Raw genomic sequence first — 26,921 nt, 5'->3', positions numbered from 1 at the left:
AGAGCAATGCTAAGTGCATTCAGGAATGCCTGAAACAGAATTTTTATACAGAAGATCAGATTAGTAAATGATTCTCAGAACTGCAAGAAAAGTGATTCTGTGTTGCTTTGTTTTGTTTACCCCTACTATTTTTTTCTTCTTGTCCTTTCCATCCCCCATCTTATCTTTATTGTGTTGAATGGGTTAATAGGCTCAGAAAGAAGAAACTGTATCTTCTTGAAGACTGATAGCATTTGAAATGTAGAACTTTAATCAGAAGAGGGATGAGAGCTGAAGCTAAAGAGGAGATAACGTGTGCTTTTTACTTGCATTTATATTCTTGTGCATGTTTCTGGTGTTGATTGTACAGACTTTCTATGCTCACAAAAAGTTCAAAAAGCTGGGAGATGCACATATACTGCTCAAGATGCTGATGTTTGCACTTGTATCACATGTTTTATTAGTCATCCACATGAAAAGTAGCACTCTTCAGGTAGGTCCTCTCAGTATATATAGCAAAAAGCATTCCCAGACACTCTTCTTTGCCTTGATCCTGTGAGTCAAGCTCATTGAACTCCACAGAAAATTACAGAGGCCACTGGAGAGGTCAGGTCACAACTCTCCTTGTCCCAGTTGAGCAGTGGCATTTGAAACAAGAGGCTGAAGTAATGCTGTTATCTGAGGGTCTCAGTACCTCAGACCTGGCTGTGCTTGGATTTGAAAAGTAGGAATGAGCTAACCAGGGACAGGCCGAGGTTTTTGTCTGGCAGTACAGAATGACTGCCTCTGAACTGAACCCACAGCTACTCAGTCCCCTGGTGGATAAATCCAACCTACAAGAGATGACAGCCTGGCTAGCTGGGCATAGGGCCACTGGCTCATTTGTTATTGTCTATCCAGTCCACACCTCTGTTGCAGGTTAATCCATAGGTGACACAGCTGTATTTATAACTATGAGGGTTAGCTGCTCCTTATGTTTAGAAAACATACCCATGATGTGAAACTGCTGCTCAGTGTCCTTAGACATAATTTCCTTTGCTACTGAGCAAATATTATAGCTCAAAGGATTAGATTTTAGGTCTGCAGTAGTGTCTTTCTAGTTTGTATGAGTAAATTTACATCTTTTCTATGGGTCAGAAGAGCAATACTGACATATTTTTCCCTTCCCAAAAGATTTCAATGTTTATTAAGGAACAACTTTCAAGCAAGTATTATTTCAGAGATTAGCCAAGCACAGAATAGATATTTCTTCCTGAAACTCAGTCATTTTATTTTATGGTGACATGGGAATCATGGTAAGGGGTGCAGAGGACAAGGGGATAGATAAATGAGTTTAGGTAATGTGTAGCAGTGGAAATTGCAAGTAGGAGTGTGCCTCATATTCCAAGTTGTCAGAGTCAACATTAGTTCATCAATAAATTAAAATGTTGTCAAAATTGTATCATTACCTGGGCTGCTTAGTATTATAACACTGGACTAAATATAGAGAATAATAATTTCCAGGGGCGAGGAAAGTGATAGGTGAAGAAGATGTTTGGGGTCTGTTGTTGAGGTTCATTCATATTTTCATCCATTAACTACTTAAGTCTTTGCTGGAATACTCTTGAGTACAACTGAGTGTTGTTTTTTCTAAGTTTGTTTTGCTTTCATCATCTGCTTGGATGTATGAAAGAGAAGCAGCTCAGTGAGAAGGATTCCAGTCTGAAGAGGAGCAGGAACAGGTAGCTCTCCAGCTCAATGCCACTTCCGTGTACCAAGTACAGCCCTGATCACACTCATTTTAGTAAGTGAATTCTGCTTTCATCTTTGATATCAGCATGGTAGGATGTTCTCAAAATATCTTAATATCAAGTCAGGATGGTAAAGAAATGCCAGGGATTTTTCACCAGGGACCAGATGCCATGACCTTTCTGCCTATTGGAAGTTTGCTCTGTGAGGATGGTGCAATTCATCGCAAGAAAAAAATACGAGGAAAGCATCTTTGCTGATAGGCAAAATCTGTGTTCATCATGGGCAGTGTATGCTCTGCAGAGCCTCACCCATGTCACAAGAAATCTGCCTCTCCTCCCTTCTCACAGCAATGTGGAAAGGCAGGAACTATTTGTGTCTTCCTGTAGAAGGGGCTACCTGTCTCACACACAAGGCCACCCTACTTGTGGCTGTGCACCCAGTCATCCATACAGGAGCAGATAATCTGGTCAGTGGTGGGCAGGAGACATTGCCTGTGCTTGGGCTGATCTGACTGTGTCAGCCTGCAGTCTGCATGTGTCACTTGGCAGTGGCTTGCTCCATCCTCCCTAGCAACCCTAGGGGAGTTGTTTATAGAGGATGACCAGGTATGGTCCTAAGATCTTGCTGATAAAAAAATCTTCAGACCCTGACAATGTGAGCCAGGGAGATCTAAACTTACCTTCAAGTCAACATGGCTTTTCATCATAAATTCTCTCTGTTATTCTCTGAGTGGAAATGAGCTGTCCTCCCTGCCCCCCATCAAAGATTACAATTCATGAAGCAGAAAGTGCCAGACACTCAAGCACTGGCAGAGTTCTTTTAATTTCTATTTCTAGTTTATCATCCTTTTATATGTCAAAGTTTTCTATTTCCCCTATCTATTTTTATATATAGCAAAACTTATCAATCCAGGCACTTTAATATCCATCACTAAAGCATAAAGTTCTATACATCATTGTTGACTGAACAAACCGGTGTCTCTGCTATTAGGTTTATCACCCTAAAATGACTGTTGTATTCAGACATTTTCCATCTTTCCCCTTTTCCTGGAAAATCTCCATGGCTGTGTCTTAGACCAAAGCTCTTTGAAACAGATATCACATCTCCACTCATTGCACACCTTTATGTCTATCAGGCTACATGGAAATATGAAATATAAAGCACAGCTAGAGTATTTTTAGCATGTGTAAAAGCCTAGTGCAATCTTCTGATCATAAATGATCATAACTGTTCATTTTTTTGTAACTCCTTGCACTTTGGCAGGGTCAAAAGGAGACAAAACTATTCAAAAGTTCTGTAATTGTATTTTAGTTTCTGGCCCCAGAGAAACAACTCAAAATCCAAACAATTGCTACCTCCATTTAATGTAGGGCAGTGGGAAGGTTGAAAGGACCTTGAAAAGACATAATCTTGCAGTTATGAGGGGAATTATGTGTAACATTTTCGTGATTAGAATGAATTACAAATTGGTTTTGTCATTTCTAGGAAGAGTGGAAGTGATATTTAGTAGTATATGAATTCCTCAGTAATTGGTACCCTGTAATATAAATTAGATTAGAGGCAGTTTACCAAGTCCCAGTACAGTAAGTTTTCCTTTCACTATTCTCTCAAAGGAAGATAATCTATAATGTATATTTTAGAAGACAACTGCAAAGGAAAGGAAAGCTACCATCCTAAAGGAAAAAAAATTACTTGAATGGGACTTTGCAGTCAAAATTCCTTGCTGGTTTAAAGAAGACTGTCTGTAATCAGAAATAATACTGATGTTGAGTGTTTCCCTTACTGCATTTCTGTGTTAACTCTACTAAATAATTAAAGAAATGAAGGAGAGCAGAACAGATAACTAGGTAATAGCAGGCATAATCACATCCCATTCCATTAAATGTGGATCTGAGTTCTTTGACTTGCAATTGATGGGTTTTTTTCACTGAGAATCTGTGGCAGGATACATTCTTAATACTATAACAAATGCAATTAAAGCATCTCCTTTTCATTATGAAAACAAAGCTGAAGCACTATAACATGTGTTGATTCATGTCTCAGAAAATATAATTCCATTGAGATATATTTTATAAATGCAATAAGAAAGCAGCTGATTCCTTGGAAAAATGCATTTGACTACAGCATTAGCCACTTGCATTTTGTACTTGGCAAGTACTCAAATGCACTGTATTTTAATACATTGCCAAAACACCTAAGAATTTTCATTCAAATGCAGCACTATTCCTTTCTCTTCACGAATGTCTTAAATGATGCTACTGGAAAATGGAAAACATTGATAAACAATTCCTATTTTGGCAATCTGACCCTGATGTTCATTTGCTAGTGTTCAGACCTTCAGAGTGGATGTCTTCTCATCTGCATATTTCTGCCTCTCCTTCCACCTATGCACCCTTCATCTGTCTCCTGTGCTTATGCTGCACACTGGGGAGAGAGGCTGTGCCTTATATGCACAATACCTACACAGGCAGCACCTACACAGTTCATGCCTGCAGCCTTTAGGTGCTCCTGTGAAAGAATTCTCCCTGCATACTACTAGCTGATATTCTTAGCATCAGCCTCAGCCAACTGGATGGTGCCAGTGATACTGGGGAGCGTTTCCCTCAGAGCACAGAATCACCTGCAGGCTCCAGACACTTTCCAGGGCTGGTGCAGCAGTCTCAGAAAAACTTCTGTTCCCCCACCTACAGCTGATCCCCTCAATTAATACTATAATCTCCTTATTCAAGGGTTTGAAGGAAAGACTCAGCATACCATTTCTAGAATCGGTGTCTGGGAATGTATGTGGCAATTATATCAAGAATACTGAGAATTACCAATTTCTTTGGCAGTTCTATCAGCTGCACACAGCTGACTGCAGTAAGTGTTTCTTTCTGACAGTTGACTCCATATGGTGAATCTGTGGTGAGCTGACATGTGCTCTAACGAAAAAAAACTCTTGCAGACTTTTTTTTCTGTCCAGAAACCCACTCACATCTCCGACAGCTGGCACCTTCAGTATAAAATGATCAAAACAACCGTCCACAACACTGCTGTGTTTGGGTCCCAAAACAAAGTTTCATTTGGCTGGAATAGGCTATATGAAACAGGAGCAGATTTTGGTCTACTGCATGCTCTTATCTTCCTATTTAGTATATTTTATATTAAAATATATTTCAACAAAACTTAAATGGTGTACTCTGCCCCCTTTAAAGAGCCAGAAACCATCTCTCAGCTGAAGTAAAAACATTCCGTGAACTGATCTATGATTAATTTCATCCATCCCAGGGGCATAAAACCTGGTTGTAGGGACAGAACAGAGTAAACAATGGCTGTTTCAGGGGACAGGGAGCCTGGACAGAACAGGCTGCTCTACATCCTTGCTTCTTTTGTTCTCCACTGGGAGCACTGAGGGGAGAATCCAAGTTACAACAGTCCCAACACAGGACAGGGAGAAGAGTAAAAATATTAGTCTGAAAAAAATTACACAGAAACTTGACTGAAAATTATTTTTTTATGCTGGGAAAGACAGAATAATAGAACTGGCCACCTCTCTAGCTCAACTATAAGCTTAATTTATGATGACAGTCTTAAAAAGAAAACTCAAATAGTTAGAGGCAAAAAGGTCTCCTTCAGTTAGTTTTAACAGAATTGTTGTAAAATGCCTCAAGATAAATCCAGTTCCCTCCATCTCATAACTCTTGTCTTTTAGATGCATTCAATCAGAGGTCAACAAGGTGACTCAAGCTATGGCTCAGCACAGAACAAAACTCCCAAGAGGTTTTTTCCAAGCTGCTCTCTTCTTGCTAGAGATTCAAGCAGCTCCCTAGAGCTTACTATTAGAGCAAGCACCCAGATTCTTGCACGTTGCAAAACACACATGTCTTTTCCCTCTGTACAGGATATCTGGCAGTCCCATTTGCTGAAATTGCTGCTTCAGTCCTCTTTTGAGGGCGTGTTTGGTGTCAAGTTGCTTCCTGATGCAAAGTCCAAATGTCCCTGTTGAGTGCTTCTGAGAATGGATCCCAGGAGGCAGCAGTTCTTACCTCTAAGGTGATCCACAAACCCACTGATGAAGTTCCAGGGAAATAATTATAACCCATCATTCTTTTCCTATGCTTTGAGACAGCAAATTGCCTTTTCTCTTTAGTGACACAGCATAGTTGGCCATTTTTACAGCATTCTACAAAGTCATTTGATGGTGAAAATGCTTGACAACAGAAGAGAGCTTGTTTACTGATTAAACTCCTCACAGACATTACCTGATGTTGCTGAAGCTTATAGGATCAATATTTTTCTGCTAGCAAATTGAAGAACATAGCTTTAGAAATTTTAATTAGATGCAAATTTATATTTATATTTTTAATATATTTTTATACATTTATATTTTTTATATTTATATTTTAAAATGACAACTTTATTTCTTTATGAGAATGGTGTGCAAAGCAAGCAAACATTTGTTCTGCAATGCTCATTGGGAAGTGCCACTGAAATATGCTTTCCAAGACACTGTAGATGCAATACAGATACAATGTACTGCCTTGCTTTCACCAAACATCCCCTTTGAATTTCCTGAGCATATTTTTCTGGCTCAATATCCCTCAATATGGACAAGATCAATTAGCCAGGTGGGTTTGAGGAAAAAATTAAGGACCATCATATTTCCAGATAATGTATCTTAAGAGCTGATCTCATAATGCAAAGGTCAGATGAAATCAAAGTACTGTTTACAGCAGTGCTCTATCTTTTCAGCTCTGAAGTTATTAAAGGCATTTAGACAGAATTAATTTTAAAAAAAGGAAACTCTTCTTGACTAGCTTAAGGAGTACCATGTGGCATGGTAATTTGGATTGCTGAGTGATTTAGACAAGTAAGCTGCATTACTCATCCATCTCATTTAAGATATGTAGATTTTGTAATCTTCCATCTGGATTTTCAGACAAACTTTGAGTTGCTTCTTGGTGGTTTGAAGAAGGCTGGAGAAGATGGCTCATCTTAGAATGAACAAAGAAGGGTGAAAGCTGTCCAACTGGAAAAAGAGCATATGACAGAAAGCAAAGCTAGTTGCAGCAATACATTTTCAATGCATTTTGAATATATTTTCAAATTATTTTCAGTGACAGAATGATTATTTTACTTTGTTTTCCACAGCAAACAATCCATCTGTATTTAGTTCAGGATCCATTTAGAACCAGAGTGGCACATTGGTATCCAGCACTCAAAAGCTTTGTCTACTCCTGCTCTTCCAGCTACAGCATCATCATATGAGCACATCTGAGATCATGGACAAGATCCATTAGCAGGCAAATCTGAGCCTTCTACTCTTGGGGTGGGGGAAAGGAGGGAAGAGGGAAAGTATTAAGGGAATTTAAGAGCTAAAACAATACTACCTTTATTTAATCATCCTGCTGTGCCAGCACCATTCATTTAAATATGGAATACAGTTAATGTCCTGTTGCTTGCAAAACTAATGGTACTAGTAGTTCAAATTCCTGTGTTTCCTCTCATTAACTAGTGCATGGAAGTTATTTCCAGGCACTCACTATTCATTACACAATGGAGGCCAATCTGTCTAACCAACCAACCAACAAGAAAACATTAGATCTGCCTATCTCATAGAAAGGAGAAAAATCCTCCTATGATAAGGCTGCAGTTAACAAGGCTTGAACAATTATGAAATGAAATTAAATTAAATGAGGAACTGAAAAAAACCCAACACAAACCCAAAACCCAAACCCAAACAAAACAAAAGAAACCTAAGTTCTTTAAAAAGATATTTGCAAGCTCCAGGAGAAAATATATCTAAGGCATTTGAGCCATGCTTGTGTGCAATTTATTAGAGGGAAAGGAACAAAATCTAATTTTTAATTTCAGCTTTGGAAAACAACTGCAAGAAATAATTAGCCAAAACAATCTTGGGAAATAGATGCTCCATAGAGATAAAGAGAAGTGCCACAAACACCATTTTTCTCTCCCTGCCTCAAATGAAAGAACAGTAAATAGGAGTGGCAGCTTCTTGAAGCTCATTTTTTCCCTTGACAAATTTTTCAGTCAGCAGAAGTCCAGAAAGGTTCATGGAAGCATCCCAATAGACCTCATGGGAAGGCTAGGAATACCTGCTACTTGAAGATGGAACTTGATGTAGGATAATCTAGACAGATTATCATGAAGGGTGCCTAGAAGGAGATCATTAAAAGCTCCATGGTAGGTACAGTTCAAAGCTCCACAATTGCTTTATACTTCAAAGGATCAAGGGGACAGGCTTGAGTATTAAAACTAAATAAAAATAATGAGGTATTTTGGATCTAATTGCTTGATTGGCAGACCTGTTCCCAGTGAGGTGAGATGAGCTTTGTTTAGTTGGCCCATCAGCCAGCATCAGGCACCTGGAGGCTGCTGAAGCCAGAGAGTCTGTGAAGGTTGGGTGTGTGGGACTGCATGCTCACACCAAGATCCAGGGCAGGACCTCACTGAGGGTCCAGTGTCTTCACAGGGGAAGAGGACTGGCCCAGACAGCAATGGTGCTAACACATGCTGCTCTGGGCCAGAAGGCCTCGGTTCTGTGGCACAGTGAGACGCTATCTGAGCCACGGGAAAGATGAAAGCAACATCAAATTACACCTCTCTGCCTTGGTTTTAGTTTTTCCATTTTTTTTTTATTGCCTTAAGGATGGTCTGAAGTGCTATGTGTTCCCCATGGGTGGGGTCCCACTTGTATTCAGATTCCCTTTTGCAGCAGCAGAATCTGGGAGTTCCATGGAGCCAAGAGAGGCCTGAAGTGCAATTGTTCTCTGTGTCTCTCACCTTCTCCAGTGGGGCTTGGCAGTGTGGGTGAAACAAGGCACTGCTTTCCACAGGCTGGGGTTTGCATTGAGCATAAGGTGATAGCTGTGGCATTAGCTTACATGACAGACATTCTCCAGAGACACAGAAACCAAGATGTTTGATACCAGTGAGAGTACCAGAACTGCTGAAACATCCATAAGTTTGCAAAGGGTGGATGTGAAATGAAGATGATGGAGGGGATTCTCCTTGCCATTTCTGCTCCAAGCCATCAGGCTGCTATAGAAATCAAGACATGCAGTGTTTTGGGCCAGGCAGCTAGATTGGTAACTCTGAACTAAAGGAAATAGAATTTTTATAGAAAGCATGAAAACTGTATACATGAAAAAGTGGTATGGTGAAGTTAGCACTACTGTTGTTTGACAAAGAGCTGCCAAGCAGAAAGAATTTTCTTGTGGTACCCCTGCTGACATTTCAGTGTGCAGTGCCTAGAGTCCAGGCAGCAGCAAGGCAAGGCCAGAAGCAAGAAGAGAGACTTTCTCAAAGCACAGATTCTCAAGCCAAGTGGTTCAGAAATTGGTGGCCCTGTACATGCAATAAACACTAACATATCAGAACAAATTCAAAGCTCTTATCTGGATCTCACAGATCCAGAGCAAACAAACAAACAAAAAAATAAGGAGTTAAAAGTGTGAACACAGGGTAATTTGTGTTTGACTTGGCCCCAAAATCATGCTGGGAGATTCTTAATCTGACAGCATCAGCTGTGATTTTTTTATTGAGAAGAGTTATGAAAGTGAGGATCCGTCAATTAACAGGAACAAGATTGTTGACCGTGCTGCATTGTTTAGACATTGTAGAAAATTATGTACACGCATGTGAAAAAAAAATGATGCTGATAGTGGCAGGAGGGCACTCAGAAGATGTCACCATTAAGATTGTTTCCATGAAGTTTTCAGTTTTGTGGCTGATGTTTTCATTCCTAGGAAGGTACAAGCTTTGAATAATCACAGAAGAATGAGATGCAGCAAGCAGAAGTGTGAAGTGCCTCCATGCATAAAAACTGAGACAACATTTCACTTTCACTTTGATTTATTGCAGTTGCCTCGTGTTTTTGTAGAGTACGCCCCCCTTTTTTATAGGATGTAATCTGTTTGAAAACACTGAGTTGCATGATGCCATGCATATTTACAGGAGTAAGTCTATTTTAGCATATTTAGATAGGATAGTTTGACTAGTATTCAATTTCTGGTGCAAAACCTTGCAGGCAAGGTTTTCAAAAACATGAATCCAAACACAGGCTTCTGACACATCTATATTGGGTCTCTATAAGTAAAAGTACTAAATTCTAAATATGGCTTTCTAGGTTTAGCAACAAGGTGCAATATTGAGTTGCTGAAAGCAATGTAGCTGGAGTTGGGCATGTTCACCTTGATGGAGACTCTCTGAACAGCATCATGCTGCTTCCAGAGTCCACAGTAGCCTGGATAACCTCACAAAGCCCTGTGTTATGCCACACAAATGAATCCGAAAAGAACTCTGCTTGAAAATGTGACATCCAAGTTAGCAGACCATGGTTGGGTTTACCATTTGTGTTTCAGAACAGTCACATTTCTTATTGTCCTGAATTTGGCTGGGAGAGAGTTACTTTAATCTGTAGTAGTTGGTACAATGATGTGTTTTGGATTCATTTTGAGGATAATGCTGATAACATGCTGATGTCTTGACAGTTGTTATGTAGTGCTTATACTTAATTGAGGATTTTTCAGCATCTCATGCTCTGTCAATTAGGAGCTTCACAAACAGCCAGGAGAGAGCATAGTTTGTACTGCTGACCCAAACTGGCCAAAGGAATATTTAATATCAAGAAACATCATGTCCAGACTCTAAACTGGGGGAATTACCCAGAAAGAGCCAATCTCTCCTCAGGGATGGGATGGGTATTAGTCAGCGGATGGTGAGCAATCAAATTGTGCATCGCTTTTATCTCTTGGGTCCTGTAATTATTTCTCCCTCTCCTTATAATTACAATTATTAATATTATTAGCATGTTTATAACTATAATTATGTTTCAATTATTAAGTTATTTTTATCTCCTCCCATGTGGTTTACCTTTCCGTTCCAGTTCTCCTCCCCTCTGGGGGCAGGGAGGAGGTTGTGCAAGAGGCAGCAAATGTGCTTTGTTGCAGGCTGGGATTAAACCACAACACTTATCGTCACTACAGTGGAAATTTAGGACACACAAGTGTTTTGTTCTTCAAGGCTTGGCTCATAAAACTACTTTTTGACAAGCTGTGACACTGTTAATGCTTATGGAAGTGCTTACACTATGAGTAACAGCTAGTAGGAATAGTATAGATAATAGCTAACTTCAGAAGCAGCACTCTCTTTATTTAGTCCCTTGTCTGGGCTATTTTCAAACAACTGCTGTTTATTGTCATTATTGGGTTCAAAAACTGACTTTCTTTGTTTTCTTTCCAAAAACCAGAGCAAATCAGGTCTGACATTTGAAGCAGCATATTTACAGCAGCTCGGAGCATGTGTCTCTGGAGCGTGGCTGTAACGAAAAACAGAGAACAGCAAAAGCTCTGGTTATGTTTGTCACCCAGGGGAACAGGAGAGCAGGATGGCTTCCTCATCATACTATTTTTCCTGCTTTCTTTTCATAAAAACATTTTGAAATGGAATATTAAAACAGGTTGCTCTTCTTTCAGATTTAGACCTAAGGAATTTCACATGGAGGTATTAGTAACTGAATATTGCATCCACATTGAATGTGTTTTGTCCCTGTCTCCCCAGGAAGGGAGGATGCACCAGTTACCACTGCTTCATTAATTGTTCAATTTCTCCCAGTGGTAAAGGGACAAAATTTTAAATTCCAGCTGACAGGGTTTGCAGGGGTGTATAATTTATGAGCCGTGAGAAACTGGAAAGATAACTACAATCAGTATGAGCATAAGAAAAACATCCAGCTTGCAATCTTTGCCACACAGCATAGCTGCCCATGCTTAGTTATCACACAGCACATATTTTTTACTTTCCCAAAACCTAATTCTCAAGGTTGTGTCGTTTTGTTTGTGTTTTGGATTTTTAAAGGACTGCATTTTTTTTTAAAGGCTGGAAGGCTTCTCAAGGGAAAGAGGGACAGTCTGGAGAAAACAAGATTGAAAAGGCATAAAGCAAAAATTATATCTTGGCAAAACCATATCAACACTATTGAATACTGTGGACAGTGAAGGATATGTAAAAGCAGAGGTAAGATTTTCACACTAGACAGTTCCTTAGTGGAAATGGAAAAGATCTGAAGAAAGGCAAGCAAAGCAGGCAGCCTTTCACAAACAAGAGAGAGGAAAGAAAAGCAGAAATGCAGGTATTATGGGTACACGGAACTATATTAATTTGTTTTTAACTTTTCTAACCAATCTCTCTGCATTACTGGCAATATCAGCAGAACACAAGCCAGGTGTCTGCAGATTTGCATAGATCTACATATTTTTTGTGATATCTGAACCATTGTGCAAGAGCAGATAAGATAATATACAAAGGGCAAAGAGAAATACATAAATACTTCAGGATTTAAAATAATTTTTTATCCATATGTAGGCTCCTTCCTTCTGCCAGTCAGTTCTGCTTCCTCCCTCCCAGCAGGAGACTTTCACTTTAGTGTCACACCACCCTGAAAAGGTTTCACTTGATGAACAACCTCACAGCCACATCTCCTCTCCTAACTCTAGTCCTCCACTTACTATCTCCTCCAGAAAATCAGGAATTTCAGCCCACTCCTAAAGCAAACCAGCCTTGAGTTCTGTACAGCTTGGCCAGATACAAACACAGATACCATCAGTTTCTTAGTTAGGTTATATGTTTCCAATAACTTTCTTAAATAAGAAGCATCTGGCTTAAACAGTGCAAAGAACTGGTGCCAGCATTGCTAGGAGGGCTTTGGCAGAAACCGTGGTCTCTGTTCTTGGAGGTGTCGTGGGCTGCAGACGAGAATTTATGTTGTCACGTAAAGAGCTCTAGCCTGGCACACAGACTGTGCAATTCTCTGTTACATACTTTTATTCACGCAGAACCATTTCCTGGGGTTGAAGAACTGAGTAAAAGATGAAGCAGACTTCAGCTCAGCATCTCCAGTGTGTACAGATAACTGAGAGAAGATACCTTAACCTATGCAGCCACGTGTCCTCTGAGCTAACTTCACCCGAGATGATCCCCTTCCCAAATGAATGTGGGCTGGTTGGGAGAAAATGTGGAAAAATCCCCGAGTTTAGGATAGGACTCACTCGCCATCATCAGATTTGAAGCACTCTGACAGACAATGAAGATTTTCTTTCATATCCACCAGCTCTTGTGGAATAAAATGAAAATTCATTTAGCTTGACTTAATAAATTTTTTATGTATGTCTGAATTTCACCCTTAAGTAAGAATAATGTTCATGAGTTTTTCCCTTTAAAACTATATACATATCTCCAGAACATAAAATATGCACTCAGAAGCAAGTATGATGCTGGATTTGTTAGACTATCTGTCCTGCTGGAACTATTTCTAATTGCTGTGGCAGGCTTAGATTTCTAGATTGTAGCCCATGCATTATTCCTCTGTACTGTGCTGGAGTAGCAGGCAGGGTGGTAGCACACAGAATATTTATCAGGATGAATATAATGAAGTCTTGAAGTGTCACAGGGACATTTCTCTCTCTCCCAGGATTTTTCATAGAGGTGCACAGAGAGAAGAAAGAAAAAACAATTTCTATTTCTGCTCCTTGTTTTTCTCATGTGGAATGTGTTTGGAGAATTGTTTACCTGGGGTGATTGCTTGATTGGATTCTGGTGAGTATTGTTTGAGCCTGATGGTCAATTAGATCCACCTGTGTCTGAACAGGGTCACGAGCTGGCAGTTAGATATGGTAGATAAAGAAAGTAGGTTTGTAGTTTAAGTATAGTTTAGTTTAGTTTTTAGTATATATACTTTATATAGTATATTAATGTATTATAGCAGAGTTATAATAAAGAAATCATTCCGCCTTCTGAATTGTCATTTCTTTCCACTGGGTTCGCCTGCATTTTACAATACACAAGAAAGGAAAATAGATATCCAAGACAGAGGGAGCAATATGGACTAATTATTTACTGAAAACATAAGAGAATTTACATATAAGAAACTATGAAAGAAAAAATTATCTTATCCCAGCGCAACTAAGAATTTTAGCTGATAAGCTGTCAGAAAATGTTTTCTAAACTAGTTTTATTTAATGCATCTCTGAAATGGTAAGCTGTCTAGCAAGCAAGGATCACATTAGTTAATTTACTTTGATTAGCATGGTACTTTTCAAGAAATGCTTACAAATTTTAACTTCTAGTAAACTGGAAACACCACATAAATTGCTAGTACAGTCTTAAACTGCTGATCAGTTCTGAAAATCTGAATCAGTGTGCATTTTCATACTATTCTATTGCAGTCATTTTCTGGAATGTCTTTCTTGACCTTGAACTGTGAGGGAATTTTCATATAAAATAGTGAAAAGCTACTGTTTTAAAACACATCAGGATAGCAATTTTTAGTTATAATATGAACATGTAAGAGATATGAAGAGCAAAAATACTTTTAGTAACTAAGGTGCTCAAAAGTGGCTTTTTTTTTTTCCATCCAAAGGGCATTCTTACATATTAAGATATAATGTTCTTCCAACATACAGCACAAATTGCTGGGTATATTACAGTAATAGGTTCACGGAAAAGTTGCAGCCAAAAAAATTCTTCCTCTTCAATCCACATATGAGTTTTCTATGCACCTCTTTCATTTTCCATGTTGTCACAAATAAGCCGGTCTTTAGGAGTATAACTCTGCCTGAAAATGATGAATTTGCAAATGGTAAAGGATAGACACCTTTTAGCAACTAAACTAGTCATCAGCCATCTAGAGCTTCTTCCACTTAGACGTATCCTAGAAAAATAGAGACCTGCTGTCTTCTGTAACGAAAAGTCCCACTCCTAAATTAATTGATACATTCTGTTGTACTATGCCTACACATACTTTTTTTCTCTGTTTAGAAAAGAAACCTATAAAACAAGCTAGCAGAAGGCAGACCACAGATACTTTATTTGTGAAGGATATTTGTGTATTTATATCTATCTTGTGAAAGAAATGTCACAAGGTAGACCAAGTTCTGTGCAAAAATGGCAAACATCCTGGTGCAATGTGCAACAAGCAGCACAGTAGTGCTGGCTTTCCCCAAAAGACACTGGTGCATGACAGTATCTTCTGATTTATGAAGCAGCAAGTTAAGTAGGGCAGCCAGTGGCTGGACAGTTGTGCCCAGTCTTCCCTAAATGGCACCCAGTAAGGCATAAACTGTGTTAAAACTGCTGGTAGTTATACAGCTGCCTACATTAGTATATACGTTTTCCTGTTCTTCTTAGACAGCCCATGGAAAAATTCAGACTATCCTTTTTAGGCTATATTGCCTTATTTTTTTATGAGTAACCCTCATTTGGCTGCTTGTAGATCACAGAAAGTCACCTCATATAAGAGCTTTTACTTACCTAACATGTAGACTTTTCCCTTGAATGGTCCCATGTTGTTTGAGCACCATTTGGATCCTTGGTGAGATCTGTCTTGGCTTGTGGCCCTGTATGCCAGTGCTGCACATTTGGGGCCTGTGTAATGGGGAGCATTTCCCAGACATTCCCATTGCTCCCAGCTGTGGTGTCCCAGTAAAGCATGTTCAACTCCATTTCCTCAGACACTGGCTCATATGTAACTTACCTGATATGAATTAATCCAGCGCCTATGGCTGCCTTTCTCTTGGTTCTGCTGTTCCTATGCACATGTAATTTTCCCAATATCCTCACGCAACACAGAAGTTGCTGTTAATTTCTGTTTGGCTGGCCAGGGAGAGCCTGAGCTGCCTGCCACTGTGCCAGTTCTATTTACTAGAGACATACACAGCCTAAGAAAATGCAAACCGAAAAGCTTTCTTCTGATGCTATTTTTGTGCTCTTTTCCTTCCAGTCATGTGTTATTTTCTTTCCATGATCTGGATCTTCATGTTGAGCTCCATTGTAGCTTGGACAGCAGAAGGCATAAGAACTTGTGGATCCTTCACATTTGTCAAAACACAAAAGGAATCGTGTCATTCATTTGTTAAAACCAATGTGATTTTCAACTTCCCAGACATTGATAAAGACTAAGAAAATATAGTTTAGAAGACAATGTGTTTGTGTCCCAGAATAATCATCATTAGGAGAACTCAGTTGTTGCTAGTAACTGGTATAGTAGGTGTGTAAAAAATGTTGGCAATCTAAAATATCAGAATGCTGTTAGTAAACATTTGATGCCCAGAAAGTGAAAGTAAACATACTAATAAGTTTTTCTGCAAACAATGATACACTCCTATCAGACAAATTTCAGGATGCCCTGAAAGCTGATAAACATGGGTTCTGGCAGGAAATGGATCTGTGCAGAAATGTATGCCTGGGACAAGCATTGATTCCTGAAATGTTTTGCTCTGCTTGATTATAAGACTCAGTGCATTCAGTTCTCTCAACAGCATGATTAAAATTACATCCAACAAAGTAAAATTAAATACAAGTTAATCATCATTAGGCTATTGGTCATAGCAGCAAAAATAAAATCATTGTGTGGATTTGAAAGGTGGAATAGAGGAAAAAGAAAATAGAAGTGAGAAATTAAGCTGAACTGAGAAAGGTTGAAAAGGAGACAATTTAGAGAAGAATGAATGGGAGGAGACAGGAATTCAAGGAAATGGACAGTAAAGTAGCAAGAAGGCACAACCAATATAAAAATTTGCATACCTGATCTGTGCCACTGCCTTGGACACCTAGCATCCTGTTCCTGCTGGAAACTAAGATTAGGTGTGTCGGAGGTGCATGAAATCTGTCTACTGAAAACCTGCAATGTAGTCAGCAAGGAACTCTCCTCTTAAAAGAAATTATTTGAAATCTTGAAGCATGAAAGATGGGTGAGAACTGAGGTGCAAATAAAAATATAAGGTGGAGATAATTGAGGGAGTGAAAAAAAGAACAAACTTGGATATAAAAGGAGCCCAAAAGGTCATAATTTATTTTCCCCTGGTGCTGTGCTCTAGAGATAATCCAGCTCAAAATCTTCATGTTCAACTCCTGTACAATATGCAGAAGAGCACATTACCTTTTATGAGAATGTTTTATACAGTTTTATGTGGTGCTTGTCAATATTGTAGGATTTCCAAATTACTAGGTTTGGTTCTCCTTGTAATTCATTTTTTTTAACAAATCTAGGTATTTTTGAATATAAATGACTCTATGATTCACTCCTTAATCCTTAATATTTTTTTAAAAATGTCCCTTTCCCTTCCTTATATCTTCTCTGTTTATTAAAACTAATCTGAAATACATTGGCTTGACGATACTGAAGTTTCTCGTTTCCCTTTAAAGCTTTTATTTCAAATCTGTAATTTGCACAACTTATATTACATACTTACACTAGTATTTGCTGTCAGGGCAGGAAACTTTCTTGACTGATATGCACTCTGTATAGACAGCTATCAAGCAAACCCACCATAAGCATCACTTGCCCCAAGGCAGTTCCAGGAGGAATCTTAGCTCAGGTCACTCCAAGATTCCCTAATGCTTTTTCAAACAGAGGGAGCCTGTTCAGGCTACACCTCTCCAGAGAGCAAAGCAGATGCTGCACTTCATGCTTACTTAGCCAGCACTACTCATTGTACCTGAAATAAGATACACAGAGCTCAGAGAGACCACAGGAACAGCATTATCCAAGTATTTTTACCTTAGCAATTCAAAACAATGCAAAACACAGCAGCCCCTGAAGAGTAATTTCTTCCAGATGAGTTCCTCTCATGATGGCCCTAGCACCAGGATATAAGAAGTGACAACCAGACCAGGCCTTATGCACCTCTGCATGCCAGATATTTCTTGAGAAGGAGGGGGACTGGGGAAGAGAAGCTGCTGCCTAACAGCATCCAGCTTGTGCAGAGAGAAGGGAACATATTTGAATGGTTTAGTACAAATACATCGGCTCCTGGCAGGATATTGAAACTGATCAGTGGGTCCTGTGATCAGCATATCAGAGCTGACTGATGTGCCAGTAGTGTCAGCCTGTTGTCAGGGATAATTTTTTTTCTTGTTTATGGTTGTCACTTCAGCTGGAGATTAGATAACAGACCTACTAAATTTGCAGCATTGTTATCTTGCTGTGGACATAAGCTTTGAAACATGCCTTGGACAAAAAATACTATTACACTGGAGGAAACAGTTCCTGTTGACGTCCTATATGGCCCAGATTTCTTCAGTTTCTACACTGTAATTTGCTTATCCTTTAGTACAATCTTTACTTTCAAGGATGTAACTGGAATACCATCATATCAAGGAATCCTAGTCAAGAAAGCATGCAATTTCCTTGTATTCAGAGAAACAGAACCCTTTAAAGACAAAGTGAAAAAGAGAGCTAGAAAAGTTTCCCATGTTACCATAGCAGACTGTCCCCTTACATTGTTGATTTAAATGGCACTCCTCTTTTTGTATCATCTCAGTGTTCCACTTTCTGCTTCTCCTTGATTTTAGCTTCTGGGACTTTGCCATTTATAATCCAGTGCTCTGCTTCTCTGTTCCTAATCTCATGTTGCTTACTTTGCCCAAGCCTGTAAAACCAGATGTCCATTTTCCATGACAAATTTGCTCAGGGTCAGCAGGAAAAGAAGGCTGAGAGAGGAATCATAAAGAAAAACAAATACACAAAGACATAAACAGAGTTTCTCCTCAAGCACAGCTAAGTCAGGTCTAGAATTAGTCTGTGTTTCAGGTCTAGAATTAGTCTGTGTTTCAGGCATAGCTACCACTGTTTGTGTTTTGGGGAGAGAAGTGAAGTAGTACTGGAGGAATTTGAATATGCTGTACAGAAAACACACTTGCTTGTCATGCACCTGATAGATCACCTCATCACATGAATGCCTGAAAGTAACAGATTGCTTTTTCTCTGAAATTCAGATTAGAAATTCTTGGCAAATGAAATAAATGAATGACTGTTTTCTAAAAAGAGTAAATTTGTTTTTTTTAGTGATAAGCAAAGTTATGTGGACCCAAATTAACAGCAATATGTCTCATATTTTCAGTTCTTACTGCTATGTGTATCTCATCAATTGAAACGTTTATTCATAGGACACAAAAAATTAAAGTGCAAGAGTAGCATTTTTCAGAGGATGAAAAAAGAGAATGTTGCTTCTAGAAAATAAGCTAGCTCTTTGTACAAAAAAGTGGAGGAGCTGAGGGACAGAATGAAGGATGCTGCGAACAAACTCTCATCCTCCTAAAGTGAGTTGTGAACATTTGTGTCTGGTTTAAGTCAAACACTAGCCTCTCATGAACTGAAGAAGAAAGGTGCTTTTGTAGAACAGGCGATAAGCTGGGACAAAATCCCCTCCCAGTCAGTCCCTGACAGGTTTCCTGTGTGATACTGAACATGTCGCGTTGAGACTCATCCCAGCTGCCTTCAGCCTCACAAAGTCTCCCTTAAACTACTTAAAAGGAGAGATATGGACATGTCCAGTAAGTAATTAATTCCACTGATCTGAGAAACCTCCTCAAGTCAGGATGATCTGCCCAGCAGACGATTTGGCAGCTGCAGCCCTGCTCTCTGCTCCAGCAGCAGCTGTCCAGCGCCCTGTCCTGCCCGGGACAGCAAGATCAGCTCAGGCCACAGCCCATCCAGGGCAGGCAGAGTCAGGTGTGACAGTGCCCTGGATGGGCTGTGAGACTGATTAGCAGTTATCATTAACTACAGAGTAATAAGTGAATAAGAGTAGCAGAGTGTTGCTTCAGGCTTTGTAAAATTCACATTTTATAGCAGGAGGCATCTCAATGCAGAGAACTACAGAGTGTGCACAGCCATTTTAATATCCTCTGCTGATTTGTGTCTCAGCTTCTGACATTGACAAATCCAGTGATAATAAAATGAGGAAAACTGGGCCCACCAAGTCAAATACGATTACCCTCTGTATTTTTTACATTTCATGGCTGGAAGTTCAGTGTAATGAATCTGACAAGGTAAAGCTTTCTAGGTCACTGTTATGCTGGTTTCTCTGGTAATCCTGATAGCATCCATGAAAGTGCACCAGGAGTACCATCTGACTGAGCACATCCAGCAAGCTTTCATGTTCATTCAATCACACTGAAAAGTCCCACAGGGCTGGTTTAATTAACCAGAAATATATCTTTTCATTTAGTCACTTCTGCTCCCCACATGGACTTTACCCCTACTGCTGAACCTTGCAGACATTCAAGCCAGGAAAAGTTGCTTTGAGACAAGAGGTGTGCTGCCAGGAGTGTGGCTAACCACATCACTTCATCTGAGGGACAATGGTCAGTGGAGGCTGCCACATGTCATCTCTACTCTCGTACTTGTAGCCACATGCACATTCCCAGCTTGTCACAGGAGCACAGAAGAACCTGCTCGCAGTGAACGGCATGGTGGTGGCTTCAGCCAATGTCACTCAGGAGCTGGGGGGAGACAGGAACACTGGCATAGCAGTAGGTGGTAAAGGCTCAGCTGCTAAGTGGAGTGGACAGACCAGTCCTGCTTGAAAGAACATCTCCAAGGATGTGATGCTCAGAACACAGCCTAGTCTCTGCCCAGTCTTCCTGTGTGTCCTTAGGTAACGTTCACTCCCATATCCCCACCTGCAAATGAGTAGGACATAACTTCCTTTTTTCTTTTCCTGCCTCTGTTCTCTGTTTGCATCAGTGGCCCATCCTCCTGCCATGGTGCAGTGCAGCATTGGTGGGGTCACTGCTGAAATTGAGAGAATTATTGTTTGTTACAGCCCTTGTGATTTAACCTGACTGGTTCCCTACTTCCAGGGGTCGGAATCACCAAAACTCTATTCCCATCTCCGCCACAGGCTGACGTGGAGCAAGTGCAGCTCTCTTTCTGATCTGACACAGATCACAAACCAGGTGGCTCTGGCAGCTCAGCCCAATCCCTCATGGGATGTCCTCTCAGGAAAGTCACAACAGCACACAGTTTGGCTCTACCTGTACTAATAGTACTTGACATTTAGAAAACCCAAGGTATCAGAGCATCAGTAGGTTTTCAGATCAGGCTACTCCAGTGGCACACTGAAGGGAAATTCTCTTTGCTTCTCTATGCCTAATTTTTGTTAGCACGGTCCCTTTTCACAGGCAAAACTGAGGCACACAAATTGGGCTGAGAAGTAGTGTTTGCCACAATCACAGAGGAAGATTTCTGATCCAAATCATTGTTCTTGAGCTGGCCTTGAAATTTTGAAACCCTTCTCATGTAAGCTGACATTCACCCCATTTATTTCCTGCCTCGATTCTTAAAGAAATTAAATTTTACAGATATAAAAGAAGCACATTGAGAATGGATGCACGTTTCATTTACTCTAATTATGCACAGTGAAAAGTTTCCATTTCAGCAAACCTCATTGATATTCTGCTGTGAACTTGACTGAGGGAAAAAAATGCACTAAAGGAGATTTTACCAGTCAATTAACTTTAACTAAAAAAAAACCCTTTTGTGGATTTAAGAATATTTCATTTTTCATTTTAATTTCCTTCCATTTTTGCTATGACTACTGCAACAATAAAACATCTCCCTGGATCACCCTGAGATTCTGCAAGGGTTGTAGTACCTAATACTCTGATACAGGAGTTGGTGTTATTTTATGGATTAATTCCAAATAGCAGGATATTATGTGTCAATATTGCACTGGGCTTTATGTTATATGTGAACAGGCTCCTCTTAGGCCTTTGGGAGAAATACTTATTTCTCTCACATATGTGGTTAAACCTTTCAATATTTTATGACCTCTGTCACTAATGTACTTAGACTGTACACGATCTTTACAAACAGTGCTCACAAAACTTACATATATGGGGATTTAATAGATCTGAGAGCAAGCTCAAGAATCATAATGTGAAACAATGAATAATTTATTAGAAAATGTAGAAAACCTCAACGAGAAAATGAGACAAGAGTATTTTTTACTCACAACTGTATGAACATTGTTCTCTTAGAGGTAGAAACTTAAAGTCTGCTAAGATTTTCTTTATCATTATCAGTAATACATAAATTGAAAATAATAAAAGTATTTTTTTGCAAGTGTTAGTATCCTCAGTTCCTTCTCAAACAAGGAAGAAAACAGTCTGAAATGTCTACTTTAGTAATTGTCTATGCCATGACAAGTATAGTGTTGTCATTGCTTTCTGTTTTCCCAAATATGAAAAATTCTTCATTTAAAGTTTTTAATTTGTATCAGTGGCCTAAAGAGCATAAACACTAATAGCATTTTACTGCTTAAGAGCCTAAACATTAGAAATACAAAACTAACATGGCACCAGAAAACATGGTAATCACTGTAAAATAAAGAGAATAATGCAATTATTTGAACTTGGCCCCTTTATATATAATCATCATCCTCTGAATTTTATCTGCAGTCCTGATTGAGAAACTGTATAGAACTTCCCTCAAAATTTATGACAAAGTCTTGTGCCTGAATTGTGCAAGTACAAATCTGAGATGAGTTGGGGAAACTTGTCTATGCAATGAGTAGATATTCATCTTGGTTCTTTTGAGCGACAGTATTCTGTAAGACTCCTCTTTCTGTTCAGCAGAGGCTCAAGGCCCCCTCCCCAGTGTGCACTGAGCCAATGAATTCACACTCCTGCAGCAAGCAGAACTCCATGATGTGCTCCATGCTAAATTTTAATACTTTCATCTGCATTCCTATGTGTCTGTCACAATGTTAATTTTTTTTACAAGTTGCATCAACTAAGAGCAGCTCTAGACCTGGCTTGCTTTATGTCTATTCCTTTCTTGCAGGAATACAAGTTGCCCAAATTCCCCACAACACCAGCTCCTCCTTCACCAGGCCACTAACTCCAAGGAGGCTTCTAGACAGATTTTGCTGCAGATTTCATAGGTCAATATTGCAATATTAAAAGAATGGGCCTTGAAAACTCAGAAAAGACATGTTTACATGCTTTACATGCTTCCCAAAGGGGACACCTCTATCTAGTCTTGCCCTAAATCCAGAATTGTTTTTCAGCCATCCCCTTTTTCTGATACTATTAGCAGAATAGAGCCAATAATTTTAAACAGATTTACTAACTTGAAGTTATTGGAAAGGTTTAAGGGAAAATTTGAAATGGTATTATATTGGAATAGCTTTTGTTTTGATCTTTTTAAATTTTTTTTGTGCTGAAATGTAATAGCATAGTACTGTAAATTGCCACTGTTACTGATGAAGCTACTAAAAATATTCCACGCTGAATTCCATATGAATTTGTCATTATGCTTCCCTTCACATCCAACAAAAGATGGAGATGTGTTTGTTGATGAATGAGAAAAACTGTTAAGAAACAGGTGTGGCAGAGTTTAAAAAAGCAACACAATAAGTACTACAAGATCAACTGATGGAAAGCCTTAAGTGAAATAGGGAAAGCCATTAAGGCCAAGGCTAAGAAAGAAAACATCTTTTCAGAATCTCTGCACTACTTCTTTGTGCCAAAGAGCCACCCTACTATTCTGGGTGTTCCATATAAAAGTGTGGCATTTAAAACAAGAGGAGAAGTTTCATATGGTAAAGCTGTGTGACATTTGTCAATTATAGTTTTTTGAGGGCCAGAAATGCAGATTTGTTTTGTCTGAAAGTTTTAATCAATTAATTTCTTTTTTCATTGAAATGTTCTTTTCCTGAAAGAAAATAAGTGAGAAAAAATTATGATCTGTTGTGACATTTTCCAAGTGAAATTATTCAATTTTTCAATCAAGATTTTCAATTTGAATTTCCCTTTCTCTCTGCTCTTTTTGGAAGGAGGAAGGGAAGTGTATATATTTTGAAATTATTGCAACTGAAAAGAGATGTTTCAAGTTGAATATATTAATAATTAAAAAAGTAAATGAGAATCTGTTATTCAGCTCAGCACATTTTTTTCAACACAAATTTGGTTTTGATTTTTTTCTGAGTTTATTTTTTCTTTCCTTTTGGAATTGCCAACAACACTCTCAAGAAGACTGTATATTATTAATGTACTACAGAGTGCTCTTGAAACAGAACTCCAGAGATTGTGTGAACTTTCTGCATATGGTAAGCAAGAGTGAACATTTACAATGAGAATGCCCCAAATTATTTTGTCTCTACAGTTACTGTAACCTAATAACATATTTAGGACTAAAGAAAACATCCAGTTTTGCTGCACCTCATGAATAGCAGCACAAACCACTTGCTACCATGCAACGAAGTATTTTTCCTTTTGTTTCATTCCTGCAAAAGGAACAAATGAGCCACTGGACTTCATAAGATTTTTTTCTGTCTCAGATGAGAAATATAATGTTACGATTGTGACCATGTTGTGTTCAAAATGGAAAGCTTGCCAGCTTTGCTACATGAGAGTAGTTGTCCAAGCAGTATCTCAAGTCCTGAATATGAATAAAGAACAATTATAACAACATTTTGTGCACTGCAACAGTAAGGGTGTGTCAGTGTTTCAGTGTAAAATCTGTGCACCAAATCCCTGTGACATCATTGAGGAGCTCAATGCTGTTTGTTCTCAATGAAATGTTGTCTCTGAATTTTATACCTTTGACTTCCTTGATCAGCAATTAAGGAATGATTATGAGATTCAGACTTTAGTGCTTATTACTTATCCTGAACTTCAGTTAAGAGATTTGTTTTGAAGTATCTTAAAAAGCAGAGTGGTATCTAGCCACACATCACTCTCACTGTAGAAAAAATTATTTTGGATTCACACAGGTGATGGGCACTTCCAGGAAAGAAGTGTCAGCAGGATTTATTCTGTAATTTAAAACTTATTTATTTGTAGCACATTTTGGTAGCTCTAAGGTAAATGTAAGAATTAAAAACCAAAATAAATAAACAAACAACACCACTTGTGAAAAAAGAAAGAAACAAACAAAAAAAGCGTAGCTATGATCGAAGCAAAAAGAGAAGTGAGAGGACTTAAAGGGACGGGAGTGAAAATAATTAGCAACAAACTAACAAAAATAACTGTAAAATATTTTTTTAAATACAGAAGGTGAAGTTAATTGCATCTCAGTGTCCTGCCTCTGAGTATGTCCAGAGCCCAGCACACAAAGTAGTGGAGCAGGGCAAGCACATGCGATGCTTTGCATGAACACTCCCTTGACTCCCAGACACCTGAGGCTGTAGGACTTTGGAGTGCGTCCCACTTTCTGTCTGATCATATCTCTCAATGGATTTCTGCTCCCGGTATATTTTCCTCTTGAAACCATGCAAACTTTTGGAATCTGAAAAAAATTCTTTCAAGACAAGTCCCAGACTAACCACGCCTATTTAAAGAACTTTTTTCTTCTTTTGAGCTCTTTTCCCATTGACTTCATTGAATGCCCATAATACAAGAGTGTAAAGAGTTGGATGTAATAGCTGACAATATCTCTTTACTTCTGTCATGCTATTTCATGACATCAGAGACTGAAATTCAGATTTTAGTTTTCAAGTATGAAAGTGTTTATTTTGAATTTAGTTCTTTTCAATACACTGAGAGTTTGCAAAGCTGGTGAGGTCTTGCAGCACCTATGGACTTCTTTGGAGCATGGGTGCTCTGCATGTTGGAAAAATTTGGCTTGTGGTAGCATGTGAAGATGCCTGATCCATAATACCAACAGTTTTTTACAAGACCATTGCAGGGATAGATTTTGGATGAATTTGACACAACAATGTGAAAATCATGGTGTGTCTAAATAGGTTCACCAATAACGTGTTGTAAAATCAATAGATCCCAGTGTTAACCATAATCTTATAAAATAATGTGTTTTGTATGATTGTAAGTACAACAGAAAACCTAAAGGAGGGAGATATGAAAAATCAAGAAAATAACACACCCCAAGGAACTAAAATAATAAAGGGTTTGATTTCTATCCACATAAACGGTAAATTCAGAGTTAAACCTGCATTTCCTTTCTTAACTCATCCTTTTTCTCTTCAGCATTTCAGAAGTCTTTCAAAGTTCATAACTTTACTTTCAATTAATGCCTTATATTTCATTAAGCCAGGTAAGGTAATACAGCACCATACAGAGGTCTACTTGTGTGTAGGGATCAAGTCCGACCTTTGGCAGCACTCTAACACAAGTTTCCAGGGGTTTTGACATGCAAGTAATTAGCTTGTGCAGACAGATGACAGTAGAGCCATGTAAATCGGCATTTCCTAGAGAATGGCAGGGTCAAAATGAAGAATTATCTTTTTACTTGATACAATTGTTCTCAATATTGAGAGATATTTTAGCTGAAAGTATAAGCCCTATCAAACCCTCATTTCCAAAGGCAGTTTCAACTGAACACGGCCTTAGTAGCCTTAACTAGCCCCACTAGATCACTAATAAGGCATTGGCAAATTAATTCTACTGTGTGCAAATGTTTCAGTTTCTAAAAGACAACTTTCCTGAATTCTCTACTGGGTTCTGACCTACTTTGGTAAAAAAAGTACTCACAAAATGTCGGGGAAAATACTGGATAAGGGGCCTACCAGGGATTGTACCTCTGCAAGGTGTATTCATGCCCAAGACAAGATTAGCTGAATCTTATGAGGTGGAGATTTAAATATTTTACAGATCATTGTCTCTGCTGCTCTTTGTTTGTTTAGTTTTTTGGGTTTTTTTTTGTTTTTTTTTTTTTTTTTGACTCAGAGAGGAAAGACTGTAGATTATTGTCTAAACTCAAGCTTTTCAACTGAAAGATACTGACCTCTCCTTAGAATATCACCCGAGGTCCTACTGCAGGTTTTAACTTGTCTGACAGGATTTTTGCTGGCCAGAATTTAAGGGGGACATTCAGCCAGGACATAATTATATTAAAAGAAATTTCACTGAGAAACATTCCTGGCAAACATACTGACCCAAAAGGACTGTGTTGTGTTTCCAGGCCTTTAAAAGAATGCCTAAATTAGTTCAGTAGAATTAATCATATTTTCATATGATTTATGGAAATATGATTTATTTATATTTGATGGAAGGCCATCCTTCAGATGCCACTGTGACTGCTCTTGGAGAGAAAGAACTGGTAGGTTTTGGTTGCTTTGGCTATAAGCAAATTCTATACTCCCAGAGCCCAGTAAAATTAGAGGAGATCAGTACTTCTAGGAAAGGATGTAAAAGGGAAAATACATGATAATAATAATGTGAAAAAAGGGGATAAAAAGAGTTCAGAGAAGAAAATATATTTGATGATAGGGTGAAGAGAAAGAGCTATGGAGCTATGTGAAGTACAAGCAGGAAAGAAGGAAGGCAGATGAAACTAGAAATGGTGGATCAGAGAGAAAAAAGTAATGGAGAAGAGAACAGGAAATGATTCAAAATAGCATGTGGGAAAGTAACAAGAGAAGACCTTATATAAGGCAAGTTTACTTAAGAAAAGCTGATAAACAATA

General features: G+C 38.8%; 1 protein-coding gene across 1 annotated transcript in view; it reads left to right on the top strand.

Moving 5' to 3' along the window:
- ST6GAL2 (ST6 beta-galactoside alpha-2,6-sialyltransferase 2) overlaps positions 1 to 26,921 on the top strand; it is a 172,074-nt gene that overhangs the window by 346 nt on the left and 144,807 nt on the right. The gene's annotated exons all lie outside the window — the stretch shown is intronic.

This window comes from Lonchura striata, chromosome 2 (assembly GCF_046129695.1).
Source record: "Lonchura striata isolate bLonStr1 chromosome 2, bLonStr1.mat, whole genome shotgun sequence".
Classification (NCBI taxonomy): Eukaryota; Metazoa; Chordata; class Aves; order Passeriformes; family Estrildidae; genus Lonchura; species Lonchura striata.
Note: the sequence above shows the minus strand (reverse complement) of the source record. Positions and strands in the feature narration are given on the sequence as shown.